Here is a 25,947-nt window from a genome sequence, read left to right as displayed (position 1 = left end):
CAGGACTAAAACAGGGGGTTGTGGCGGGGAGAGAATTGACAGCACACAATGTCGCTTTGAGATGTAACAAATAAACACAGCTTTCTTGTTTTGTATCTACAAGCCTATTGACAATCATTTCACTGCCCTAAAATGTCAGCCCCTAAGTAGACTTTTGGAATTTTAATTTCAAGAAGAGACAGAGAGAGGAAGTTCTGCTCAGGAGTTACAGTTGTGTAAATCCAAGAAGGCCCACAACCATCAGTGGCATGCTTCTTGATTTAATCCACAATTACTTACCACACGGTTTGATCCAAAGATTCCTACTGCTTTGACACCATAACTGGGAGATTTACTATGCAGGGCATGCCCTGTGTATTTAACACATGGTGCCATACTTGTAGATCTACTTACAGATGAAGTAAGAGCTTTATGTTTGACGGAGCTAAAAACTGTTAAGCAAAAAAAAAAAAAAATGGTTGTAGTAAATAATTCCACAGTGAGCAGCATTATCAAATTTCAGCAAGCCAAAGTGGAGGAGTAATTCCCTCACCACTGCTAAGCCAGACTAGGTGAAATGGAGGGAATTTGCGGAACTTATTCTGCTGTAAAGCTTCCAACGAGATAACCAAATAGGAAGGTTTGATCATGGATCCTGAAAATGTAATATTCCCTGCTTAGAAGCAACATTGTTGACAAAGGCATAGCAGCACTGAAGATGCAGATTTTTATTAGGAAGTAGGGGTTGAGGAAAAACACACATCACATTCGCTGGTGCCCACAAAATGTTCATTTTGTGGGCACCTCGTGATTTGCTGAATAATGGCAGAAGAGAGAAAAAGCAAATATTTAATTCTTGTAAAACAGCCTTCGGCAACCTGGCAATTTCCAGTTGTGTTGGACTACAAGTCCTATCATTCTCAACCAGAAGTGTGCTGGCTGCTCAGGCTGGGGAAGGCTGCTGTAAAAGAAACCATTCATTCAGAATTCATAAAAGTAACATTTCAGAAGTTTTATAACCTATTCAGATAACAATTAAAAAATTGTCACTGTAGTACTTTTTTTTTTTAAAGGTCACCAATTTTTGTTTTTAATAAATCTATGGCATATTCATGCATCCTAACCAAATGCAATGAATTTGAGGTAGGAGCAAAAGAACGGCAAGTGAAATGTTCTGAAGTAACCAAGGTTTGATTTTCACTTGCCATGCAAGATTTCATCTATGTCACACTGTGTTTAATGAAATATTTTTAAAAACAGAAGGGGAAGTTGCTGAGCTTAAACATCTTCACTTGTACAATTATTCCTTCTTCAGCTATAATAAAAATGTGCATCAATAGAAGGAAACATTCATACGGTTGCTGCTGCTACTGCTATTATGCTTTTAAGTACTCAGAAGTAAACAAGAGCAGACTGACTATGGGTAGATCTACACTACTGCTTTTTATCAGTATTGAAGTGCACTGATAACTGTTGGGCACATTTCGCATTCTGTATACTGCTTTTCTAGCATTATTTCCCACTTTTTATTCCATATTATCCAAAATACTGCAATAGATGTCATTGTGTGCACTACAAGGTATAGGCCATTTCTACACAAGACATTTATTGTGCGCTCATGATTGGCCACTCACGGAAGTATGCAGGTCCATTACATGAAGCCGTCAACCTCCAGGACATCTCCCATCCCTTTCCCCAGTAATCGCACCATTAAAAAAACCAGAAATAAGCTGGAAATTTAAAAACTGTGGGTTTTCAGCAGCCACTAGATGGTGCTGTTCCATTACAAACAATGGGAAGCCCAGCCCAGTACAGCCACTGGGAAATGGCATTTTCACTTCTGCCTTGTGAAAGAGCACACCCTCATCGTGCCAAGGGAACAGAAGCAAAATGCCCTGGTAAGGCTGTGGAATTTCCTTTAATGTAGAGATATTCATAAATGCGCAAGATGGATATAGTATCACCATGGTGGGATCGTACTGATATGACATGAGGCATAGATCTGGCCCAGGATACAAAAAGTGTTTGTAAAACTTAAGGCGCCACTGAGATTTTCTAGGAGACAGAGATCTGAGCATGTCAATGAGAGAAGGGATCCTGTTTTTGTAGGAAATGTCTTATTCCAGGTCAAACTCCATCTAGCCAAATGTTATCTATGCTGCTGACTGGTAGCAGCTCTGCAGTGTCTCATGCAGAAGCCTTTTCCATCACCTGTGGCCTGATACTTTTTGTTTAACTGGAGCTACCAGGGATTGACCTTGGGACCTTCTACATGCAAAGCAAATGCTCTGCCACTAAGCTATGGTCCATCCCCCAAGGGACCATGCCATATCTCTCCCCTCCCACTGATGCCTTTGGCTCCCTGCCCATTTCAACAGCCCAGGCACAAGTCACCAGGCCTGCTCATGACTAACTTCAGACCCATTGATTTGATTTCAATGGGTCTACTGCTACCTTATGAGTACCCCCATACAAAAAAGGGGGAAGGAAGAGAAAGAGAAAAGGAGAAAAGCTCTTGTGCAGCTCCCATTCATTTCAATGGGCCTTGTGAAGGACCTATCTGACTGAATTATGCTCAACAATCCTAGCAAACATTGCTATTTGGGGAACAAAATAAAAACACTTGATTTTTTTTCTTTTTTAAAAAAAACAATAACACAAAATTTTCTCCCAGTTCCCTCAACTGCTTCTTTAAAACTCAAATGCTGTTCTAAAGCTGGTTTTATGTTTGTTTTCAAAGGCAACTGGTAAAATATTGGAGGGCCCTTTTAACAATAAAAAATATAAGAAAAGTACCTTTTCCATTTGGGTTAGAACTGAGATGAAATGAGGAATGGCTGCCACCAAGCAGAAAATTTGTTCACTTTATGTGTGCCAGTTAATTACGACACTTCAGAGGCGCTTCTGAAAGGATAAGGCAAGCTGCATAAATTTAGCTGTAATCCAGGCAGGCAAAACTAATTTGCAGGGGATGGCCTTATCTAGTGGCTGCAGCTTTCTCAGAAAATTAACCTTGGATATTTGGGCCCAATTCAGAAAGTGTTTGATTTTCCCCTTCCCCCTTTCTGCTCAGCACAGGAGAATTTTAAATTCAACACAATACCTGACTTTTAAGAGACACCGTGAATGCTGTAGGCAATTCAGAATTATTACTGACAAGATCACACACACACACACACACACACACAAAATTGTCCTTCTTTCCTGTTATCCTGCTTCCTTACATGTGCATCAGCGAGTTTATTGCCATATGAACAGGGGGGTTTCTTCAGATTACCAGAGGATGCAACTCATTTTAACGTACTTAGAAAAATTCATCAAAGTTCATTGCAGAATAAGTCATGCATACTGACTTGTTCATTCCAGCAGAAATGAAGAAATCCCCATAAAAATACAAGTTTAATGAAGTGTTGGAACAGAGTCTTGCCTGTCATTCCAATTACCACTGATTTAGAATCTTCCTTGATATACCACAATTAATTGCTCTTACTCAGCACAATTAAAAGTTTATCTTTGGTTTTGCCAGCTTTTCCTAGTTTGGAGGTAAAATGCTTAATTAAAAATGTTGCCAAATCCACCTAAAAAGCTTCAGGCATAATAACACGCATCATAAGTGCTACCAGCTCCTGGATCTTTTACAACGCATATAACTGAAGACCGGAATTTTATTTTTATCTATGAGAGTTCATCAGCTTACTGTGAAGTCAGCACATTCTGTAAATAAGTCCTTTATATAGCTCTCATGCTGAATTTCCGGTACAAGTATAGTCTGCGGTAGTTATCACCTGATACTATAATGTTTGTATGTTTTGGGGATACTTGGGAAATATTCTTTTAAAAGCACATGACCTGTACACCAAAATATTTTGTTGACATGATGCCAAGTAACTTGAACCTACTGGGGAATCTCTTGCAAGAACACCAAGCCATGTGGGATCTCCTGCAACGTAGCTTCTTCTGACACTGCTGATGTAGTATCCCCAAGATGCATTGTCTAGATGCCCCCACTTCGTTGGGATTTGTCTTTTTTACAAATGTTTTAACTTTTTAATCTCTTTTAACCATTGTTTTATTCTTATCATGTTGTTCACCGCTCCGAAATCTTCTGATGAGGAATAGTATATAAATATTGTAAATAAATAAAATAAATAAATAGAGCAGATGAGCAACCCTTTTTTTGCCTGTGGGCTGCATTGATTCTGGGCAAGCATGTCAGGGGCTGTATGCCAGCTGTGGGTGGGACCACAATTCAAAGTGGGTGGAGCCAACCACTCCTGCTGGCATGCAGCCCTCCAATGTGATCCCCCTCTGCTGGCCTGCCCACCCACCCCCCCACACGCACACTGTTCACACTTACACATCAAGCATCCACTACAGAAGCATCATTACTTGTATCTTGCATTGCCTAGATAGTTCCCGTTCGCCTCAATGGGTTCCTTTTCTTTCGCACTTGGTCTTGCTGAACTCAGATGCTCTAATTCAGATCCCCACGGAGCTGCTACTGCCAAAATGCATGGAGTAGTATCACAGCACCCACATACACACACGCAGCTCCTGCCGCGTCTTCACACCTATCAAGCAGAACCTGAATCTTGACTGAAATGAAGGACTGGCTCTATATGATGGCTTGGATCCAGACATGTCTTGCGCCAAGCATGAAGGTACTTTCGCTTACTCTAGGCAGCCCCGCCAAGTTCTCTTGATTTCCCTGTCCCACTGCAGCTCCTTGTGCCCCCATCACACTTTGTTCCTAAGGGTCTGCCAACCCTTAGGAGTGGCTTTGGGGGGCTAAAGGGATGCAGTGGGGGAGGAGAGCCAAGAACATCCCATTGCATGTACAAACTTCAGCTCACCTGTCTCTGGATCCATCCCACTGAATGGTATTAAGAACATAAATGCCGATCTCTATCGTAATACTATAACTTGTGGTAATCTGATAAAATTGATGAATGATAGGCCCAAAACTAAGATAGACAAAAAGGCAGTACTTCTTCACATAATGCATGGAATTCCTTACCAAAAGATATGCCTATAGCTTTTTCTAAAGCAGTAGGGCAGTGTATAGGTGACTGGTCTATCAGCAGCTTTTAGCTATACTGTGTTCACTAGGTAATTGTTAGATGCTAGGGGGAGAACTACAGGAGATGGCCATCCCCTGTGTACCCTCTTTATGAAGTTCTGCACATTCAGGCATTTGGCTGGCCGCTGTTGCTAACAGAAAGTTCAACTAAATAGACCTTGGCCTGAGCCAGCGAGGCAGTGCTTATGTTCTTATGCAGTTAGGACATTTTATACTAACAGCCAAGTCATTCTATGAGTACCAGTCATTATGTGGCTAAAATGGCACCATCCATGCAACTAAGAGAGGTATCAGCACATTTGAGGGAACCACAAGGCTTGCAGAAATACAAAAAATCCTTACCCATCAGGGTTCCAAATCACATGGAAGCCTATGCACAGAGAGCCATACATGTGAAGGCTTCCCCGCTCTAGGTGTTTGTCTACTTGGCACAGCCCCATTCCCGCTCTCCTGGTGAGTTTCACCACTTTTTATAAGGACTGAATAGGGCTTGAGACAAACTGAAATTGACAGATTCATTCATCCCTAATTACTAACCACCATAAGCATCCACTGACCTCTTTCCAAAGGAAAGCAAACCTGGATAAGCGTTGTGCCCCTGAACTTTTTACCACTCTGAAGAAAACTGGGGTGAGCATAGCAATATCTACTCCTGTTTGAATGCCTTAGCACAGGAGCTGCAGTGCAGAAACGAGTAGAAAGGGGAAAGTACTATTTAAAATAGGAACTTGAAGATTTTCCCACCTGTGGATATTTCCCACTCTGTGTTCCTGTTAGTTCCCCCAATTTGTTGCACAAATCACCGTACCTAGAAATGTAGGGGGGGATATGCATGGACTTTTCCGTACTAATATTGCAATTTTTAAAAAATATATACTCTGGAGAAACCCTGTTAGGAAGTCACTTGCTCAGGAGTAAGTGGATTATGGTTTGCAACTTGAAGATTGGTTCTACTGGGGATTCTGCAGTAGGGATGTTAGAGAATTCCGCTATGGACTCCAGTGAGGCCGGATTCTTTAGAATCCAGCCCCCTGGAGTCCGTGGCAGAATGGAGTAATCCCCACCACCAACCTGCGAAACTTCCCTGGGATGGATCTTACCTGGTGTCGGCCATCTTGTCCAACCGCTGCCCCCTGGTCTGCGGCCGTGAATAGGCTACGTAAGTATTTACGTAGCCTATCACGGCAAAGAGCAGGGACGCAAATAGCATCCGCTATGCCATTTGCATCTCTGCTCTTTTCGTGATAGGCTACGTAAATATATACATAGCCTATCACGGCTAACGCAGGGACGCAAATGGTGGCCGCTACGGCAGCTGCCATTTGCAGCTGCAGCCCGGCAGTGGATGGAGGTCCAGCTGCGGGCGGCCCTGGCTGGCGGCTCCACAAACTTGCTGCGGAGCGGAGCTGGCCAGGGAGGATTCCGGGGGGAGGGACGGATCCCTCCCTGCCACTGCAGATGGCCCCACCCGGAACAAGGTAAGGGATTCATACATCCCTACTCTGCAGGACTTGCTTCCACAAAAAGATGTTTAGGATTGGGATAGGTTACCTCCATTACTTAGGAGGATTGCTATGTAGCAACAAATCTATATTTCAACATTAGAGAGTATGAGTAATCTGTTAAAGTATAATGATGGCCACTTAATCTATCATAATAGCTTATGTAACCTGCCAAACAAAAAACGATCCAGCACAAGAAAGGATGAGATCTGGCAGTCTGAAAAAGGAAAAGCATTAAGGGCACAATCCTATCCAGATAGGCGTCTACCTCCGAACTCAGAGGTGACTGCCTATCCAAAGCAGGGCAGGAGAAGCACGGAGGGGATCATTCCCTCCTGCCCTGCATTTTCGGCTAGACAGCCAATTGCTGCTGCCTAGGTGCGGGAGGATGGATTGGGGAAGGAGGCTACTGTACGACACATTGGATGTGCTGTACAGGCATTTCCACCCTCCCCACCCTGGAACATCCTCAGACACGCCCCTCTTCAGCCGCTCCGTGCTCCTCTTGTGAGTGCAGGACTTCTCCGTGCTGCCTGTGAGGCAGCGCAGAAGTGGAGGGAGGTCAGTTCTCCGGGAACTGACCTCAGGGCATGGGCTCCGAGATTGGTTCCCGGAAAACAGGATATCCTATGGCCATCTAGCCGCTGCCTAGCGGCCATAGGATTGCTCCCTAAAGGGATGAACTGGTAGACTAACCAATCAGTTATCACAGATGCAATGCAGAAAATAACACAGAGGTCAAAACAAGTGATTTGTTGTAGAGAAAACATGCTGAGAATTGGTCGTGAAAATTGTCCTGAGAACATTTTCAGTTGGGTATAGAAGACCAATTCTATAGTGGCCAATTGTTGCAGGATCTTTGAAAAGCCAAATACAACAGAGCTATATGTCTGGATCCAGCTTTACTTGTTTAGATAGACAGCAACTTTCACTGTGGCAGTACAAGTAGTTGCCATGGGTAACATCATACTACCCATTCCAGACTTAAATGGTTTGATTTTGTGGATCAGGCAGTATTTTTTAGTTAGTTAGTTAGTTAGTTAGTTAGTTAGTTAGTTATTTCTAGCCCCTTCTCAAAGTTTTCAGACATAGAAGTAGGAGATACCAGATGCTTTACTAATGAGATATCAAAACATGAAATAGTTACTTTTCAGTTTAGCCCAAGGTAGAAGCCTGCAGTTTAGAACCACTGATCCATGGATAAATTCAATTTCCCAAATGTTTAATTAATTACTATGTACAGTTTAGTGATATTTAATTTGGAAAGCACATTCAAGATATAATACGCTTGTTCTTTTTTCCAATAAAATCCTGAATAGACTACGAAAATAATTATTCCAGATATATTTTCTCTTTCTGTGAAAGCATGCTTAAGCATTTCCCTTCATCTAGTAGAAAGTGGACAGCTCTCATGTGGAAACCATATTAAATCACACCAAATAGCAAGCTGCTCATGTGCACAGATGTACCATATGGATCAGGCAATTCTCCCGGCCCCCTGCAACCTCATGTGATGAGCCAGCCCATTTAAGATGTGAATAGCTGGTGTCATGGATGAGGACCCCAAACTCTCACCCTTAGAGGATCCCAACTGCTTGTTCTTTGAAGAAAAGGCTCTAGAGTTAATAGTTCAGGGAGAGAGGACTCTGCCCAAGAAAGGCATCACAAGATTTCCATCTCCCCAGGACCCAGTTCTCCATAAACACCCCAGGGATTGGCTCCCCTGCATCCAGAGGAAGTTGCATTACCATTCTCAGACTCTGAGGACATGGGCCATGAGAACATTAGCATGCCACAGCTACTCCCACATCATCACAGCCTGAGATTGCTATAACAGGCCAGGGCCCTTTAAGAGACAAAGCCTCAGTCAGGAGGGGCCAACCACCCTAAAGGCCGTCAAACTCTTATTTAAGACTCAGTCTTCCTCTGCTCTTTGTTGGAGCAACATGCAAACAACCTGTCTGGCTTCCAGCCCCAACATCACTTGAAACTTTCCATGTTGATGAACTATCCAGCTTCCCTGTGAAACCTGATCCACACAAACCCCTGCTCAAGATCAGACCCATAGTAGAATCCTGCAACCCAAGCTACAGCAATGCCCAGTGATGTGAAACCCTCACCACCACTCAGGCACCACAGGGCCTTGACAGGACCCTTGGCTTGAAACGGTACACCTTGCTGTGTACAGACAACAGTCATATAATGCGTCCAGCCCCTCATGCAGGCTGATGGAACAACCTGACTGCCTTTCTTTTCTACTTAATGTTCTGAAACATTATGCTAGGATTTTAATTTGGTCCTGTGTACTAAGGCCAAGATGAAACATTACAGTTGACATGTAACCATCACTGGAAGCAGAAGCTCCATGTCTTTTCCTCCCCTTACCACTTAAACAGCTAGTCGTATAAAACATGGCATGTGCCAGCTTTTTGCTTCCCACCAAACCAGTAGCAAATGAAATGGAGTGGGGCAGGGATTAGGAGCTCACAGTGCACTGATGTCATGTCATCCATTTTCTCTTACTAAACATCACAGGGGAGAGAGAAGGAGATATGGGCAGGCCTTACCATTAGGACGAGTGACGTGGCTGCCTCAGGTGGTGGATACTGAGGGGTGGAGAGTGGCAATGAGGTGCTGGCAGTATACAACTGTGTATGCCACATTTTCTGTTGTGCACCCTGAAGCTAGCCTGCTTCCCTCAGGTGTGATGGCTACTGTTTCATCACCAGTATTGGGGTAAGATTCAACTGGCAGTTAGGGACGTTAGAGAATTTCATTTGATCAGCATTATTAAGTGAACAAATCTAATTCACACTTACTGGACTAATATGTGGCTCAGAACACAGTTATCCTTCAGAGTGCACACTTCTCCAAATGTCGTGATGCAGTTCTCAGCTCAAAAATTGTGTACAAGTACGTATTAGGGAAACTTGTGAAGCAATGCTGAACTAATGGGTAACCCATGAACCATATCTATTACCCTATCATTCACTACTGCTTCTCTAGCAGTAATACAACATCACTGTATTACACTGATGCCTTATTTGTACTGAATACATTAAGTTTCTGAATTTAAGGTAATGCTATCAGGGGCATCTAGCAAAACAGTGGCAATTAAATGTATTGCAACTGTAATGTTGTGGATTTAGGACTAGTGTGATCAAGGAGGACGACTACAACAATAGATTGATCTGCCAATGTGCATAGACACACAGAGAGTTGCACAGTTAGCACAGGTCACATACAAAGTTGTCTCTTGTCAAATTCTCAGCTGTATCCATATTTCTCATTTCATTCATATAATTACTTGAAACTTTTGCTGCCTAGTTTAAATATAACAGAAAAGTTATTAGAATGGCTCTGTGTTATACAGCAGGGGTCCCCAACCCCCGGGCCACGGACCGGTCCCGGTCCGTGGCCTGTCAGCAACCGGGCTGCAGGGGTGTGCGAAACCCCCTCACCTTGGGTCCGTGGGGTGTCCGTGGGGGGGAGGCGATCCGTCCCTCCCCCCCCCCTGAAATCCTTACCAGCCCCGTCCGCAGCAAGTCCGCGGAGCTGCCAGCTGGCTCCGGGCGGACTTCCGGCTGCTGGGATGCAAACGGTGTCTGCTATGAGGATGCCATTTGCATCCCTTTTCTACAAGTAATAGGCTACATAAATCTTTACGTAGCTGATTACTGCAAATAATAGGGACACAAATGGCGTCTGCATAGCAGACCCCATTTGCATCCCTGCGGCTGGAAGTCTGCCAGTGGAAGAAAAAAAAAACCGGTCCGTGGAAAAATTGGACCGGTCTCTGGCGCCAAAAAGGTTGGGGACTGTTGTTATACAGAACATTAGCAACAATGGACAGATTATTAGCTGTCAAATTAGTAAATTTCATCAAGCTGCTGTGTGTGTGTGTGTGTGTGTGTGTGTGTGTGTGTGTGTGAATTCTGAGGATGTTTGAAAGGCTTACTTTATGAAGCTCTGTAATGGAAATCTATTAATGACTTTCTCTATTCAGTCATCAGTCTAATAGGATTCATTAATTGTTCCAAATTTTATTAATGTGGATTAAGGCCTTATTAGATGATGCTAAACATTCCAAGAAGCCATGGGCTGGAGAACATATTCTTGAATGACACTTAAGTAGTGGCATGACTTGGAAGTTCTTATTTCACATACTGGCTTCTTATTTGGGTAAGTCTACTGCTTATAATATCACTTTGCTCCGTCCTGCCCTTCCTCCATGAAGCTCAAGTCAGCATACATGGCTCTCCCCCACCAATTTATGCCCCACCCCACCCTGTGAGGTAGGTTAAACTGAGAGATAGCGACTGACCTGAGGTTGCCCAGTGAGTATCATGAAACTGTATCTCGCTAGTCTGAGTTTATCACTCTAACCACTATAAAACACACTACTTCTCAGCTCTCTGAATAGTTGGCCACATAGCACTTTTTCCTAAATGTTCAAAGCACCATGCATACATTATCTCAGTAATAATAATTACAACAACCCTGTGGGGCAGATTCCATATTATAAATGGAGGCCTAAAGCTGACAGACAATGGCTTGCCTATGGCTACCCATTGTGTTCATTACTAAACTGAGATTTGAACATGGAATTTCCTAATTCATGGCTCAAGCTCTTTGTCATACCCATCAACATAGGTAATACAAACGGACATAATCCTGGCATATAATTTGCACATAAATTGAAGGATATAATCCTTCAAACATTTGCTTTGTCAAAACTGCCTTTCATTGGTGAATATTTGTTTTAACTCATACATGTGTAGGCTCTATGAAGAAGAGGCTATCAGTTCTTGTATTCAGCCACCCTAAGTGGTTTAGCATCTGTTACCACACTAGGGGGCAATCTACATTACAAATTTAAACTGGTTTCAAACTGGTTTATCTAAAGGTTTATCCTGCAGTTTCATGGGGGTACTGAGAATTCTTTGCTAGAGACTCCTGTCCCCTGCCCAAGCAGCCCCTCTTCCTAGAGCTACAATTCCCAGGATTCCTGTATTTGGTAGCCATAATCGCTAAAAACAGGTTTGAAACCAGTTTAAAGTTGTAATGTAGATTGCCCCTTCCTTGAGAGATGTGTCTCTGTATATATTTGAAACCTACCTTTTGGTGTAAGCCCTCCCAGAACACAAAGGACCAGGGGAAATTTTGCCCAGTAGGGGAACTCTTTCCTCTGTAGCCTTGGCTCTGTTCTTTTAGAGGACAGGCTGCTGTTGATCTGGTAGAACTGGCCCAGAAACTATCACAATTACCAAAATACACAGGAGCACAGCATGCATTAATCTGCACAAAAAGATACCAAAGGGAGGGGAAGGGAGGGTCCGCATCATCAAAAAGTAAGCAGGAAAACCAGCTTTCCTTGGCTATGGCAAGGTTTTACCACGGAAGGATAACTGGATGCGTGATGGTGGGCAAAGACAGGAACCAAGGAAGACATTCTGCAGGCCAGCATTTGGAGGGCTGGGGCGCTCCCTTTTCCAGTTAGAGAGATTCAGTGGGAACTACAAATGTTGGCTGCCTTTACACTAAGTAAAATCCCTGAAGTCCTCCCATTCTGGAGCCTTTCCACATTTATCGTGGGCTCCCAGGCAGTGACCACGTGATTGCTGAGAGGGAAAGCTTTTCATTTTCAAGGTTCCATAGAACTCAGTGAAACAGCGCCATCTAGTGGCTATTTTAATCAGGTAACATTCCGATTTTTTTTAAAGGGTTCATTAGTTCCGGATATTTTTGTGACAAAATAAGCAGGAAATACGTCTGGATGTGCCCTGGAGGTTAACAATGTCATGAAAAGGACCCGCAAACTTCCGTAAGTGAGCAATCTGAATAGCAGGATAAAAGTTCCTTGTGAAGGAGCCCGTTGTCCTGTCTTAACTTGCTAAAGCTTGCCAGAGAATGCTTCCAGACCATAAGGAAACCAAGAGCCAAAGTGATCATAAGGGGACCCAAAATGGAGGCAGAATGGTACTCTGCGCAAACACATCATTTACCATTATTTATCTCCTGACTTCAGGATGTGATGAGAGACCTAGGTCTTCCTCTTGGACCTTCAAACATTGGTATATATAAGTAGGAGAATAGTACTTTGGGAAAAGTGAGAGGTCTGAAAGAAGAATACATTGTATTTCTAAGCAGGTATTGGTCTACTTATATGAAATACTACCTGGATTTCCAATGTATGCTGCTCAGAGCTCCTTAGAGTAATAGCAGGATACATATACATTTAAAGTTAGATCATATCTAGCATTAACTTCTGTGGAAGGGGGGAAGTCTAAATGCAGCGCCTCTGATAATTGCAAGAGGTATGCCACTAGGGTTAATCTTATTGCTGTCCAGACAAACACCACTCAGGAAACACATACAATCATGAACTAAACTCATCCACAATTGAAAAGTTTCTTTATTTTGGTTTATTAGCTAACCTCACTACCAGTGAGGTGATGACTTCTCTTTTTCTGGAGGTACTTAAGCTGAACATCAATCTGTCAGGGTTGGTATAGCTGCAATGCAGATCCTGCACTGAGCTGGGGGTTGGACTCCAACTTCCCTTCCAATTTTATGATTTTATGATTGTCAGGGCCAGCACCAGGTTTGAGGAGGCCCTGGGCAAGCTGCCTCGGTCCCTCCCACCATGCTAACCAGGGGTGCCACCACAGGGAAATGAAGAAGATACACTATGTCGGGTCCAAGAAGCATTCTGGGGTAATGAAGTTGGTGGCAACGACTGCAGCTACCTCGCCCAGTGCTTCTTTTCAGAGCTCTGGGGCTCCCAAGGGTATTTTTGTGTGTTTTTTAAAGCATTAAGGGAAGATGGCATCAGTACTAGTAGGCCCTATGGGGTGTGTGGCCCCACCATGCTGGGTGTTTGATACCTGGCCTGGATATTAGGTTTTAACAATGAGGCCCTTTGGTCATTTATTTGCCCTAAAAATATTTCCTTGAGGAACTTACTGAGCATACACTGCACAGGGCTAAGAAAGCATGCAGTCATATTTATTACCACTTTCAGTGCTGAATTTCTTATCTTTGAAAAGAGAAGCATTTTTCCCCGCAAATGGGAAGGAAACCTAAAAATGGCTTGTGGCTTCAGGTTGCCATTTCTGATATATTAAGCAGCTTTAAATTCAATGGGAAAGTGGCTGAACAAGAATTTATGCACCACATAGAGCTGAATATTCCATAGGAACCATTCCTAGGCTGCTTCATGTGTTGTTGGCAAAAGCAGGATATGTACAAAAAATACAACCCAGAAGAAACAGTGTAAGGCAAGAAAGGGCCAGAGAAAACCTAGCAGTGTGGGATAACTGTTGCCGTATATGTATTTATTTCTTTAAATATATCACTAGTTTTCTGACACATCTTTCAGTTACACAAGCACATTTCAAAACAGTGATGATCCGTGCAGTAAACTGTATTCACTACCTGAATACCCTGGAGTGCCACATATGAGCTACTTGTCAGCAAAAGTGCTGAAACAAATGTCTCTCTTGTATTTTATTTTGAGAGCCTTCGTGTGGCTGTTAGAGGAAGTTTACATATGTTTCAGATGTTTGTATAGTGAAAGGGCTTTCACTATCAAATAAACATTTGCCACATAAAACAAAAGCCTTGGCTTTAAGACAGTATTGCTCAGCTTACCATAATAAAGTCTCTCCATGATGACCTCTTCTGTTGGGATTGATCTCTCCCCAACATTTCAGTCATGTCAGAACAACAACTCTCTAAGCAAGCCTATACTAGGGCAGCCTTCACCCATCTGGTGCCCTCCACATGCATTTATTTATTTATTTACAATATTTATACACTGCTCCACATCAAAAGATTTTGGAGCGGTGAACAGCAAGGATAAAAGAATGAAACACCGTGTTAAAACAATTAAAACATTTAAAAAGAAATCAGTTCCGATAAGATTGGATGTAATAAACGATGGCTGGTCACTCAAGGAATGCATCCCAAAATAACAATGTCTTCAGGAGGCGCCAGAAGGAACACAGTGTTGGTGCCTGCCTGATCTCCAAAGGCAGGGAGTTTCACAGAAGGGGGCCACCACACTGAAGGCTCTTTTCCTGGTGGACTTCAACCAGGCCATGGGTTCATGTGGAACCACCAGGAACATGCCCTCTGATGACCTCAGTGACCGGGCCAGTTGGTAAGGAAGGAGGCACTCTCTCGGGTATCCTGGTCCCAAGTTGTTTAGAGCTTTGTACACTAGTACCTTAAGCCTGGCCCGGTAGTGAATAGGTAGCCAGTGCGGTTCCCTCAGAAAAGGAGTTGCATGCTGACAACAGCCAAGCTGCTGCATTCTGCACTAGCTCCAGCTTCCGGACCAGCCTTAAGGGCAGCCCCACATAGAGCACATTCCAGTAATGCAGTCTTGAGGTTTCTAATGCCTGTACCTCCATGATCAAGCTATCCCTGTCCAAGAAGAAGCCGTAGCTGGCAAACCAGCCAAAGCTGGTAAAAAGCACTCCAAGCTGCTGCAGCCACCTGGGCCTCCAGCAACACTGATGGAACTAGGAGAACCCCCAGACTACGGGCCTGATCTTTCAGAGGGAAGGCAACCCCATCCAGAACAGGCAAAGAGCCTATCTCCCGGACTTGGGAGCCACTCACCCACAGGGCTTCCGTCTTGCCAGGATTCAGCTTCAGTTTATTGGCCCTCATCCAGCCCATCACTGAGTCTAGGCACTGATTCAGGACTTGCACAGCCTCTCCTGATTCAGATGTCGCAGGGAGACAGAGCTGCGTGTCATCAGCATACTGATGGCATTTAGCTCCAAATCCCCTAATGTCCGCTCCCAGCAGCTTCATATAGATGTTAAACAACATTGGGGACAAGATGGTGCCCTGCAGCACCCCATAGCTGAATTGCCAAGGAGCCAAGGAAAAGTCACCCCATGTTACTCTCTGAAATCAGCCCCATAGGTAGGACCAGAACCACTGTAACACAGTGCCTCCGATACCCATCTCATTGAGTTGATCCAGGAGGATACCATGGTCGATGGTATCAAAAGCTGAGGAGAGATCGAGCAGAATTAACAGGGTTGCACTCCCCCCATCCCTCTCTCAATAAAGGTCATCCATCAGGGCTTTCAGTTCTTTCCATTTATTTGCAGCTTTCTCCTCCCTCTACTGTACTAAGGGTGCAATCCTATGCATGTTTAGACAGAAACAAAAACGTCCTACAACTCCCAGCATTCCCCAGTGCATAGCTAAACTATGGAATTTGCTACCACAGGCTTAGTGATGGCCACAAACTTGGATGGCTTTAAAAGGGAATTAAAGAAATTCATGGAGGAGAAGGCTATCAATATCTACTAGTCATGATGACTGTATATTACTTCCAGTATCAGAGGCAGTATGCTGGGGAACACGAGCGGGAGGGTGCCATAGTGCTCATGTCCTGCTCGTGGATTTCCAGTAGACATCTAGTTGACCCCTGTGAGAACAAAATGCTGGACTAGATAGCTCTTTGGTTTGATCCAGCATGGCTCTTCATATGTTCTTATGAGGCATGCAACCACTTTTAAAAATACCATTTCTGGGTAACGTGATGCAGCTCAGAGTTCTGCTACTTGGTGTTTGTGTTTTATTGAAAGGCGAAGCTAAATCGCTTGTAAGCACATACATATCCCTAAATAGAATGGTTTTGTTTTATTAAGTATTCAGATAATGGTGCACAATAATATCTGTTTTTCACTTAAGGGGAAAGATACAACTTGTGCTTCATAATGCCTGCTGTGGTGCCAAAGGTGATTTAAATGGGATCACCCTGTAGCCGATAACCTCCTGAGTAAGATTAGCTAGCTGCTGTTAAATCTGTAACTGATACCCAACTTGCACTTTCTTTTCATGCCCATAGAATGGAAGAGGTTCATTTGCACATGGGCGTACAGTTTAAAACAATGAAGGGAATACACATTTTGCATTCCCCCAACTTCCTAGCAATGTAACTTGAGGTAGATTAAAATGTTTATGCAAATGCTAATTAAAATGTAATTATTGCTTCACTCACCTGAGGAACAGCATATGGTGTAGAACTAGCTGCTAACGCAAAGGCTTTTTAAAATGCATTTTTAAAAATAAATTTAAATGCATTTGCTAAAATATATATTTTTTTATGGCATGTTAATGTTCCATGTGTGCTTTTCCTAAGAAATAAGTAGGAACTTAATGGACACTATAAAATTTGATAAAACAAAGTAACTCTGAACCAAACAAAAAACAAAACGGCTCTCATGGGAAATGGGACAAAATCCTGGGAACACAGGAAGTTGCCTTATTATACCGAATCAGACCATTGGTCTGTCTAGCTCAGTACTACCTACACTGACTGGCAGCAGCTTTCCAAAGTGTCAGATTTCCCAGCCTTCCCTGGAGATGCCAGAGATTGAACCAGGGACCTATTGTATGCAAAATGTGTGTTCTGCTACCGAGCTAGCCTTTCCCTGCTTTTGCACATGCATCAGCATTGCTGCATATAAATACCTTGTTTGGGTCAGAACCTTAATTTCATGTCTTGGTTTATACTGAAGCCAAGACACACCAAGACCAAGGAAAGTTTCAGCTGCATGGCTGTCAAGATTAGGGATGGACGGTTGCCCCCTCCCCCAGTCTGGGCTCTCCAGGCACCCGCCCAGCCCCTGCCCCTGCTCGTGCATCCCTGGAACTGCGCTCAAGCCCCATGCCTGCTCACCAAGCCACCTGCAATTACCCAGGCCTCATGTGCGAAAAATATGCACATAGACTTATACGCAAAATGGTGTCATTAATCACCCATATACAAAAGATTCATGGCACCATTTTGCATATCAGTCTATGTGTACAGTATTGTGATGGCCGTGTTTTTTCAAAACACAGCGATCGCAACAGAGGCAGGCGGAGCCCGGGTAAGGTGCAGGTGGCTCAGCAAGTGAGGGAGGGGGTCAAATGGGGGCAGAGGCTTGGTGGGAGCAGCTCGGGGGGTGGGCATGGGCAGTCCACAGGAATCCCAGACCAAGACAGGTGCCCACACCATCCCTAGTCAAGATAGATTTTATTGTTAACTGCCTTGAGTGCCATTTGGGGGGGCAGGGGGAGGAGGGCAGAAAGATGGAATATAAATCAAATAAATGAACAAATAACAGTTCATCCAGACAGTGGCTTCCTATACTTTTGATTAACAGCACAATCCTATATATGTCTGTTTAGAAGTAATGTCAGGTGCCTGCCCCTAGCTTTCTTTGTAATCAAGCTGACAAACCATGTTTCCAGTCAATTACCTTTATTATGCAAACTACAAATAGGCACTGCTTCAGGCTACAGACAGTACCTTCATGCAGCAATCAGCAACAAGCTTTCCTAGCAGGCTTTACATAATACAGTAGGCTTCAGATAGCTCCTGGGATAAAACACCATGAATTAAAGTTACTACTAAGTTGCTGCTGGCTACTATGGACCCCACTTCTCAAACTGAGTGGGCTACCAAGTCCTGCCCTCAAAGTGAATCTTTCCACAGGGTCACCTCCCCTGCTGCAAGTCTCTTGGAGCACCTCATGACCCTGCGTTGCTCCTCCCTTGTCACCTGACACCTAACTCTTGGGTCTCTTTTTCCCACCCCTCTTCCTCTTTGTTAGGAGCCTGCATTCCTATGACTTCAAAGGGCCCAGCCTGGCTGTCTTCCAAACAATTAGACGGCAGCTGGGCTTCACCTTCTCTGTCACTGTTATTCTCACTGCCCCCTCGCTCCTGCAACCTTGATGCCTCAACAATGCCCTCCCCTTCCCCCATCTGACTCAGAATCAGTTCCCATGTCTTCTTGGGGTGCATCTGCAGAGGTGTTGGGCCCGATCCATACAATTAAGCTCTACTGAGTTCAGTGGGAGTCACTCCCAGGCAAATGGGGACAGGTTTGCTACCATAGTTCTGTAAGGGAGAACAGGAGTCCCACAGAAAGGCTGTTACCCTTTCATCCCTGTTATGTCTGACAATGAGTAGGAGTGGGAAAGCCAGCCATGTGAACTCCACAGTCCTAGGCCAATTCTGTGAGTTGTTTGACTGCCTGAGAAGAAGGCCATGGGATTTAAAGGAATGTTTCAGCACTTTTGTTACCCCAAATGAGCACCAGATGAACCTCTAGATCAGGGGTGTCAACCTCAGGCCCGCAGAATCATAGAATCATAGAACGGTAGGGTTGGAAAGAGCCTACAAAACCATCAAGTCCAACCCCCTCCTCAGTGCAGGAAGTCAGAGCACCCCGACAAATGGCTGTCCAGCCTCATCTTGAATGCCTCCAGTGTGGGAGAGCCCACCACCTCCCTAGGGAATTGGTTCCATTGTCGTATTGCTCTAACGGTCAGGAAGTTTTTCCTGATGTTCAGCCGGAATCTAGCTTCCTGTAGCTTGAGCCCATTATTCCGCAGGCCAAGTCCAACACAGCTGGGGTCACAATCTGGCCCTCTGTGGTTTCTCAGATGGCCACACCCCATTCCTTTGACCTCACCCCTTTCACCTGACTGCAGATCATTTGATGGTTTTCTGGGTTTTGCAGAGTTTTTCCCCATTCTAAAAGGTTGAAATGCCTCTCCTGAGGCTTGGATACTGGCAGTAAGAGCTTTAAGCTACAATATGCTGGCATTTTTGGTATTTCAGCCCCAGCCACCACTGGAATGCGATCCCCAAAAGTGTCTCCGAAATTGAATTCCTCCCTCAAACTGAAAGAGATTCGACACTCCTGCTCTAGATGTGCCCTAGGAAATAATGTAGAGATAACGTAGCCAAGGAACTAGTTCAGAGTAACTACTTACTTTATATATGATATGAGGAAGTGACCTAGTCATGCAAGAGGTATTAGTGGGTATCTCACCATTTTGTCCATAAAAGTAGCAGAAAACCAAAGATCTCAACTGATACACAACTTTGCTTAAGCTGTCAGTATTCAAAGTCAAAGCAAGGTCAAAGAGCATTTCTTCGTAAAGGCAGCGTTGTAGCAGAACACTAAGAACTGTGTTCTTCTTTGCTGCTTTTCTGAGCAAAGCATCTGCAGTATCTTCCAATTTCTCACCCCATCGGTTTCATGACTGAGGAAAGGAAAGAGCAGTACGGGCAGGGATCACTGACAGCCAACATATTTAAGATCAACACTTAACAGTTCTTTAGGGCAGCTTAGGAAACCAGACCAGCATTTCACTCTCCTTTTTTGCACCTCATTGTTCATGTTCATAATGTAGACCTCATAATGTAGACCATTATGTTACTAGGGGCTGTGTTCTTCATTACGTGGCAGTAAAAATAAGTTTGCCATACATGTGAATCTGTGTAATAGATATGTTTGCACCCATGTTTATTTCATGCATATGTTACATTTTTCATGTATTACATTTTTCATGTATTACATTTTTCATGTAATTTATACATAAAACATGTTAAAGATGCATACAAGTGTAAGATGTACTCACTGGAAAAGACCCTGATGCTGGGAAAGATTGAAGGCAAAAGGAGAAGGGGACGGCAGAGGATGAGATGGCTAGATAGCATCACCGAGGCAATGAATATGAACTTGAGCACACTCCGGGAGAGAGTGGAGGATGGGAAGGCCTAGAGTGCTATGGTCCTTGGGGTCTGTGTAATACATATGTTTGCACCCATGTTTATTTCATGCATATGTTACATTTTTCATGTATTACGTTTTTCATGTAATTTATACATAAAACAGGTTCAAGATGCATACAAGTGTAAGATGTAAAGACCATTAATTATCTGAACCTATTTTTTTAAACCAGACTATTATCAACTTCCAGAAACCCAGTGTATCAGTATTTTAGGCAGAAGAGAACCGTGTAATCTTCCACTTAATATGTTGAGTGTTTCCTTTTAAGTGTGTGTGTGTGTGTGTGTGTGTAAGTAATTTGGTTGTGGGAATGGCTGCTGTACATGAGAGGAAACTACTTATTCAGGGCCAGTATTTCTTCGGAAGCAAACAAAAATAGTGCACTTGAATTCTAGTGAAGCTGATTTGTATATTTATGCTGATATATGTGGATTCAGGTGGAATTACATTGGCATAAAATTGGAAAAACACGCTGGCGAATCATGCCTTCAGGTCACCTCTTGAAGCTGTGCTATGTATATGTATGAAGAATGCTGGATTCTTAGAAACATTATAGGTTAGGATAAAAGTACATCGCTCCATTCATTTCAATGCAGCTATGATGCTTTGTACAAGGTAAGGAAATATCTGTGTGGAGGGTGTGTGCACGCCCATGCACACTTGCTGCTAGCCACTAGTTCTTATCAGATAATTGCTAAAGAGTAAACTATTTCCCGTATCTTATTTTAGCAGCTTGCCAAGGATATTTAACATGCTCTAGGACTGCTTACTTTGAGTTGGATGTTGAGTGTTGCCATTACAGCCCCTGTTTTAAAGTGAATGCTTTGTATTATGTGTTGCAAATAACTATTTAATTTGCACTTCTGTTGAAAGGCATTTATTGTACATTGAGAATCAATTGACTGCTACAAGAACTCTTTTTATGATTTAATCCATTCAGAAGAAAGGCTGGCTGCTGTTGCGCCATTTTCAAAATGGCATCAACAATCAATGTAAAAATTAATATATTATTAGCTGTGCTATGTGGGTACCTAATTGACATGGGACATGATATATAGAGGAAATTAGCTCTCAATTTGCATTCTCCTGAAATGTCAATCCATGGTTTAATTAATTTATTCTTTCATGAATTAATTCCAATCAGATGCCCCGATGCTGCATTATTAAATGACAATTAAATGACTGAAGAATTATTTTAGCTTTCATATGGGGTAGATGCCGTTGAACATTCACAACACGCTCCATTGAAATGAGCTGGACTAGTGGAAGAACAGGCATATGGTAATATATGTACAGCATTCTGTTGTGCAATAGCTACGACTTTTTACTTGGACCTGAAAGATTTACCCTGATGTGCATGTTCTAGGACAATCTTCCCTCATCCAGATGCAATTTCCTATCTTGATTATATGTGTTTATTATAAAATTATTATTATAAATCTTGATTTATATATTATAAAGTAATAGGGACATAACTGCTTTTCAAGGTCACTTTAAAAACAAATGTGTCAGCTAGTTTAGCATGATGTAGATTGCCGTCTGATCAAGAGCTTAAGAATCATTAGCGTGATGAAATCTGTTTCTTTTTAAGAGCCCTACTGAATCAAATCAAAGGCCCTTCTAGTCCAGCATTCTGTTCCCACAGTGGCCAACCAGATGCCTATGAGAAGCCCACATCAGGACACGAATGCAATTGCACCCTCTCGCTTGTGTTCACCAGCAACGGACATCCAGAGGCATTACTCCCTCTGATACTGGAGGTAAAGTATAGCCACCATGACTAGTAGCCATTGATAGCCTTATCCTCTTTGCATTTCTCTAATCCCCTTCTGAAGCCAATCAGTTTGGCAGCCAGAAATGCTTTGTTGTTTGCTATCTGACCCAGAGAGCTAGGAACATGTTCCAATAGTGGAATAGTGTGGGATGCCATCCCATGTCTTTTCAGGCGGACCCATAACCATCTGACGTCTTTGAGTCTGGCCTAATGACCCCACTGCTTCTTTTCTCCTCTCCCACTTTGAAACCATCTGGCTTCCTCCAACACCATCCCACTTCCTTTTTCCCCATTCCAGACACTAGTTGGGAATACAGAGAGCAGTGACTAATGAGTTGGTTCTCTGGCAAGCAACACTGTGGGGCAATTAAGGGAGGAAGAGTAAATCCATTCTTTCCAGGAAGATCTGGGAGGGAGAGGATGAAGCAGGAGTCATCTCAGCCAGCACTGTGCAAGTGTGTGGTTGCTGATGAGCTAGCAGACCCCGCTAATGTCAGAAAGCTGCACTCACACCAGGGCTGCTAGCCTTGTACTTTGCTGTCTGAGATAGCCCCTGCCTCCAATTTCATGCTCACCTCCAACCATTCCTCATAAGGCATGCTTTCGCCTCCCCCTTCAATTAGCCCACAGCAGTAGCTGATGGTTCCTGCCAGCAAACTACTAGCTGCAGCTGAATATAGAGCAGGTTACCTTGTTCCAGCAATGACATGATCATTACCATGCAGCGCTAGCTTATTCTATGCTGGCTGAGAGACCAATGTGTACAACAAATAACCTCAGAGCCATCCTAAGACATTTTGCTGCCCGAAGCAAAGGACAAAATGGCACCCCTCCCATTCCATATACAAAAACGACTGATGTGGTGGCTGAATCTTGTTTCAACACTGGCAACAGGACAGCATCTGCCACTAAACCTGAAAGCAGTAGGCTACTTAGGGGGCACAGGGAAGGCAGCATGTCCCACAGCTCTCTCCGCCAACACCTTGTGGCCTCCTCCCACCATCTGCCACTTGAGGTAACTGTCTCACTCTCCCTAATGGTAAGGCTGTCCCTGGGTAACCTACATTCTGTATTCCAATATACCAGCTCCCCCTTCTAGGACAGAAATAGCAGTGATGAGAAATGGTCATTGAGGCTGGACCAGGCCTATGTAGCTTGTGACCTACAAAGTTAAATGCAGCTCACCAACCATGTATGGAAATGTGTCAGCATGGAACAGCAAACGCAAGGAAAGTGGGAATCAAACATTTGACAGGCCAACACACGTGGCTGGTCTTGAGTTTTGTGGACCGCAGGTTGTACTGGGCTTGGAAACCATCATCCTTTAAAATACTGCTACTCCAAATGAATTAATATAACATGATGCAAGTTCTATGGCTAAACATTTCCAGCACTGAAAAATAAGCTTTAGGGGTGAATTCTGGTAAGAGGAAAGATTAAGGGTGCAATCCAGTGGGGACAGTTGGCTGCCTCCGAACTCAGAGGTGACCAATTATCCAATGCAGAGTGGGTGGAGAGATCTTCTCTTCTGCACTCTGGCTGCCCTGCATTAGCAGCTAGACAGCTGATTTCGGCTGTCTAGCCAGAGTGGGTCAAAGAGGAGGGGAGGCCACATGGCACATAGGAAGTGTTGTAACGATGCTTCTGCTGTCCCCTCCCCGCCCCGCTCCCAGGAACGCCCCCTTTCCCCTTGCTCCACACTGCTCTTACGACCATGGAGCCAGGGACAAACTGCGCCTCTTACAAGGGGGCGGGGAGGCAGTTTTCTGGGAACTGCCCTCGGAGCGCTAGCTCCAAGGTCAGTTCCCATAAACCGAATAATCCTGTGGCCCTCTAGCCACTGTCTAGCGGCGATAGGATTGCACCCTAAATTTGACAAAATACTTCTCTTTTCAATCATTCCCTTTGCATAATGTAAACATTTAGAAAAAAGGTATCCAAAATGACTGACTGACATTGAAGTGTAAATCCTATTTTCCAATGTGAAAGCACACTTTGGTCCAAGGGGGGGAAAAACTAAATGTCAGCGAAGCATTATTTCAGTATCTGAGTCCTACTGATGATCACTGTGTTAAGTGCCTAAATCAAACAACTGTCAACATGATTTATGTACAAAGATGATGATGATGATGAAGAAGGTTACTCCAGACTTGACTTTCTTTTGAATAGAGAGGATTATATTTAGGGCCCCTCATGGGTTAGGAACATGTAAGAATATTGCCATTTATTTATTTACTTATTGCAGAATATCAAAATAGTCTGTGGTCACTTGCAAACCAGTTAAACTGTCAGTAGTAAAGAATAGCACAAACCAGTAAATGGTGCTTTAAAAAAAACCCCAAAGGCCTTCTCAGTGGTGGCACCCCACCTTTAGCATGGTCTCACCAGGGAAGCTCAACTGGCACCTACTCAGAAGGCTTTTTGACAGCAGGCAAAGACCTTTTTATTTTCTCAGGCTTTTAAATCCTTGTTCTGTTTTATACTGCTTTTTAAAAAAAATGCTTTAAAACTCCTTGATGTTCTGTGGTGCTGACTTTTTGCTATTTTAAAGCATGATAATATGCATGTCGATTCAAAAGTAAGCCCCATCGAATTCAACAGCACATATTCCCAGGTAAGCGTGTATAGGATTGCAGCCTTACTTTGTTTTATCTTCTGTGATTTTATTAAAATTGTATGAACTGCCCTGGTAATTCTGAGGGCCAAATATACATGTATAACTATTAAAACCTGCATCTCTCAAGCCTTTTTCTCCCTCTCCTCCAACAACAACAACCCAAAGAAACAGAACACTTTCTTAAGGGCAGAGCTTGGCTCTCAAATCAAAACATTCCATTTATTCCAAAGTGCAATGGGGAAAGTTACAAAGTCAGTCTTTCCCTACGGACTATATAGCAGGTCAGCTAGAGAACTGCTGTTAGTTCTAGCTGTATCCTGGTGGCTGGAGAAGTAGTGAATTATGGCAAATCATGGTAAATCAGGAGGAGCCATATTAGGATTGAGGCCTCATAGTGAACACCATTCCCTCTATTTCTGATGCTCAGGCTTGAGTATTGATGACACTTAGGTAGCCAAGCATTGTTAAATAGCCAAAACAGCACTAACTATGCCAAGGTTTGAAGAAGTATGTTTAGAAAATGTTTAAAAACAGCCCAGTGAAGACTGATCATACTCAATGGCTATGGAATGCTGGCTCTAGGGCCAGTGTCAAGGGTAGGCATGGTTGGGCACCTGCTGAGGACCCACAGCCCAGCAGGGGCCCACTGACAAGAGTCCCCTGGAGTTGCTCCTCCCCTTCACCACTGCAACATACGTGTTCACCTGCCTCTCACTCTGGTCCAGACAACGGTGGTGGTGAGAAGGAGAAGCAGTATATGCCGCTGTGTGCTTGTTCACTGGCTCTCTGCCTGTCAGGCAAGCAATGGTGAGAAAGTGGGTGAGGAGAAATAGCAGCTGGTGACAATGGTGGTGAGAAGGTAGACTCACTGTGGGAGGCCAGTGAGCGTGTCTTGCCCAAAGGCCTCAGAGACCTGGAGGCAATACTGACTGACTGACTGTTTGGGGGAAAAGCGAGAAAATCAGGTGGCAGAGGGAATGTAATGAGTATCATAGAGAAGGGCATGGCTGACTGAGTCAACAAGAGCACTGATCCTTCTAAGTGGCAATGCCAGAGACTGAACATGGGAGCTTCTGCATGCAACCATGTGATTTGCCACCGAGCTGTTGCCCTTCTTCTGATTCTGTCCCATTGCTTTGCCTGCTGGTTTCCTATTGCAAGCATTTTTGACACAGTCCAAAAATGTGATCACTCGTCTATAGTCCAACTCAGCACTGTACTACTTATTTCTTCTTTATGCGTAAACTCTAGACCTAATACTTGTAAGGACTGGTGAGATCCTCGTCAGGCTATACCCATTTAAAATGGGGACATGAGTGACAAAATGCTGAGAGGTTTTTTTCCAAGAGTTATGCAAGAAAGCTCAGAAAGACCAAGCCAAGTACAAATCAA

Source organism: Heloderma suspectum, chromosome 5 (genome assembly GCF_057233095.1).
Source record: "Heloderma suspectum isolate Gila_16-S chromosome 5, 16-S_ref, whole genome shotgun sequence".
NCBI lineage: Eukaryota > Metazoa > Chordata > Lepidosauria > Squamata > Helodermatidae > Heloderma > Heloderma suspectum.
The sequence above is the reverse complement of the archived record's forward strand: the minus strand, read 5'-3'. Positions refer to the sequence as shown.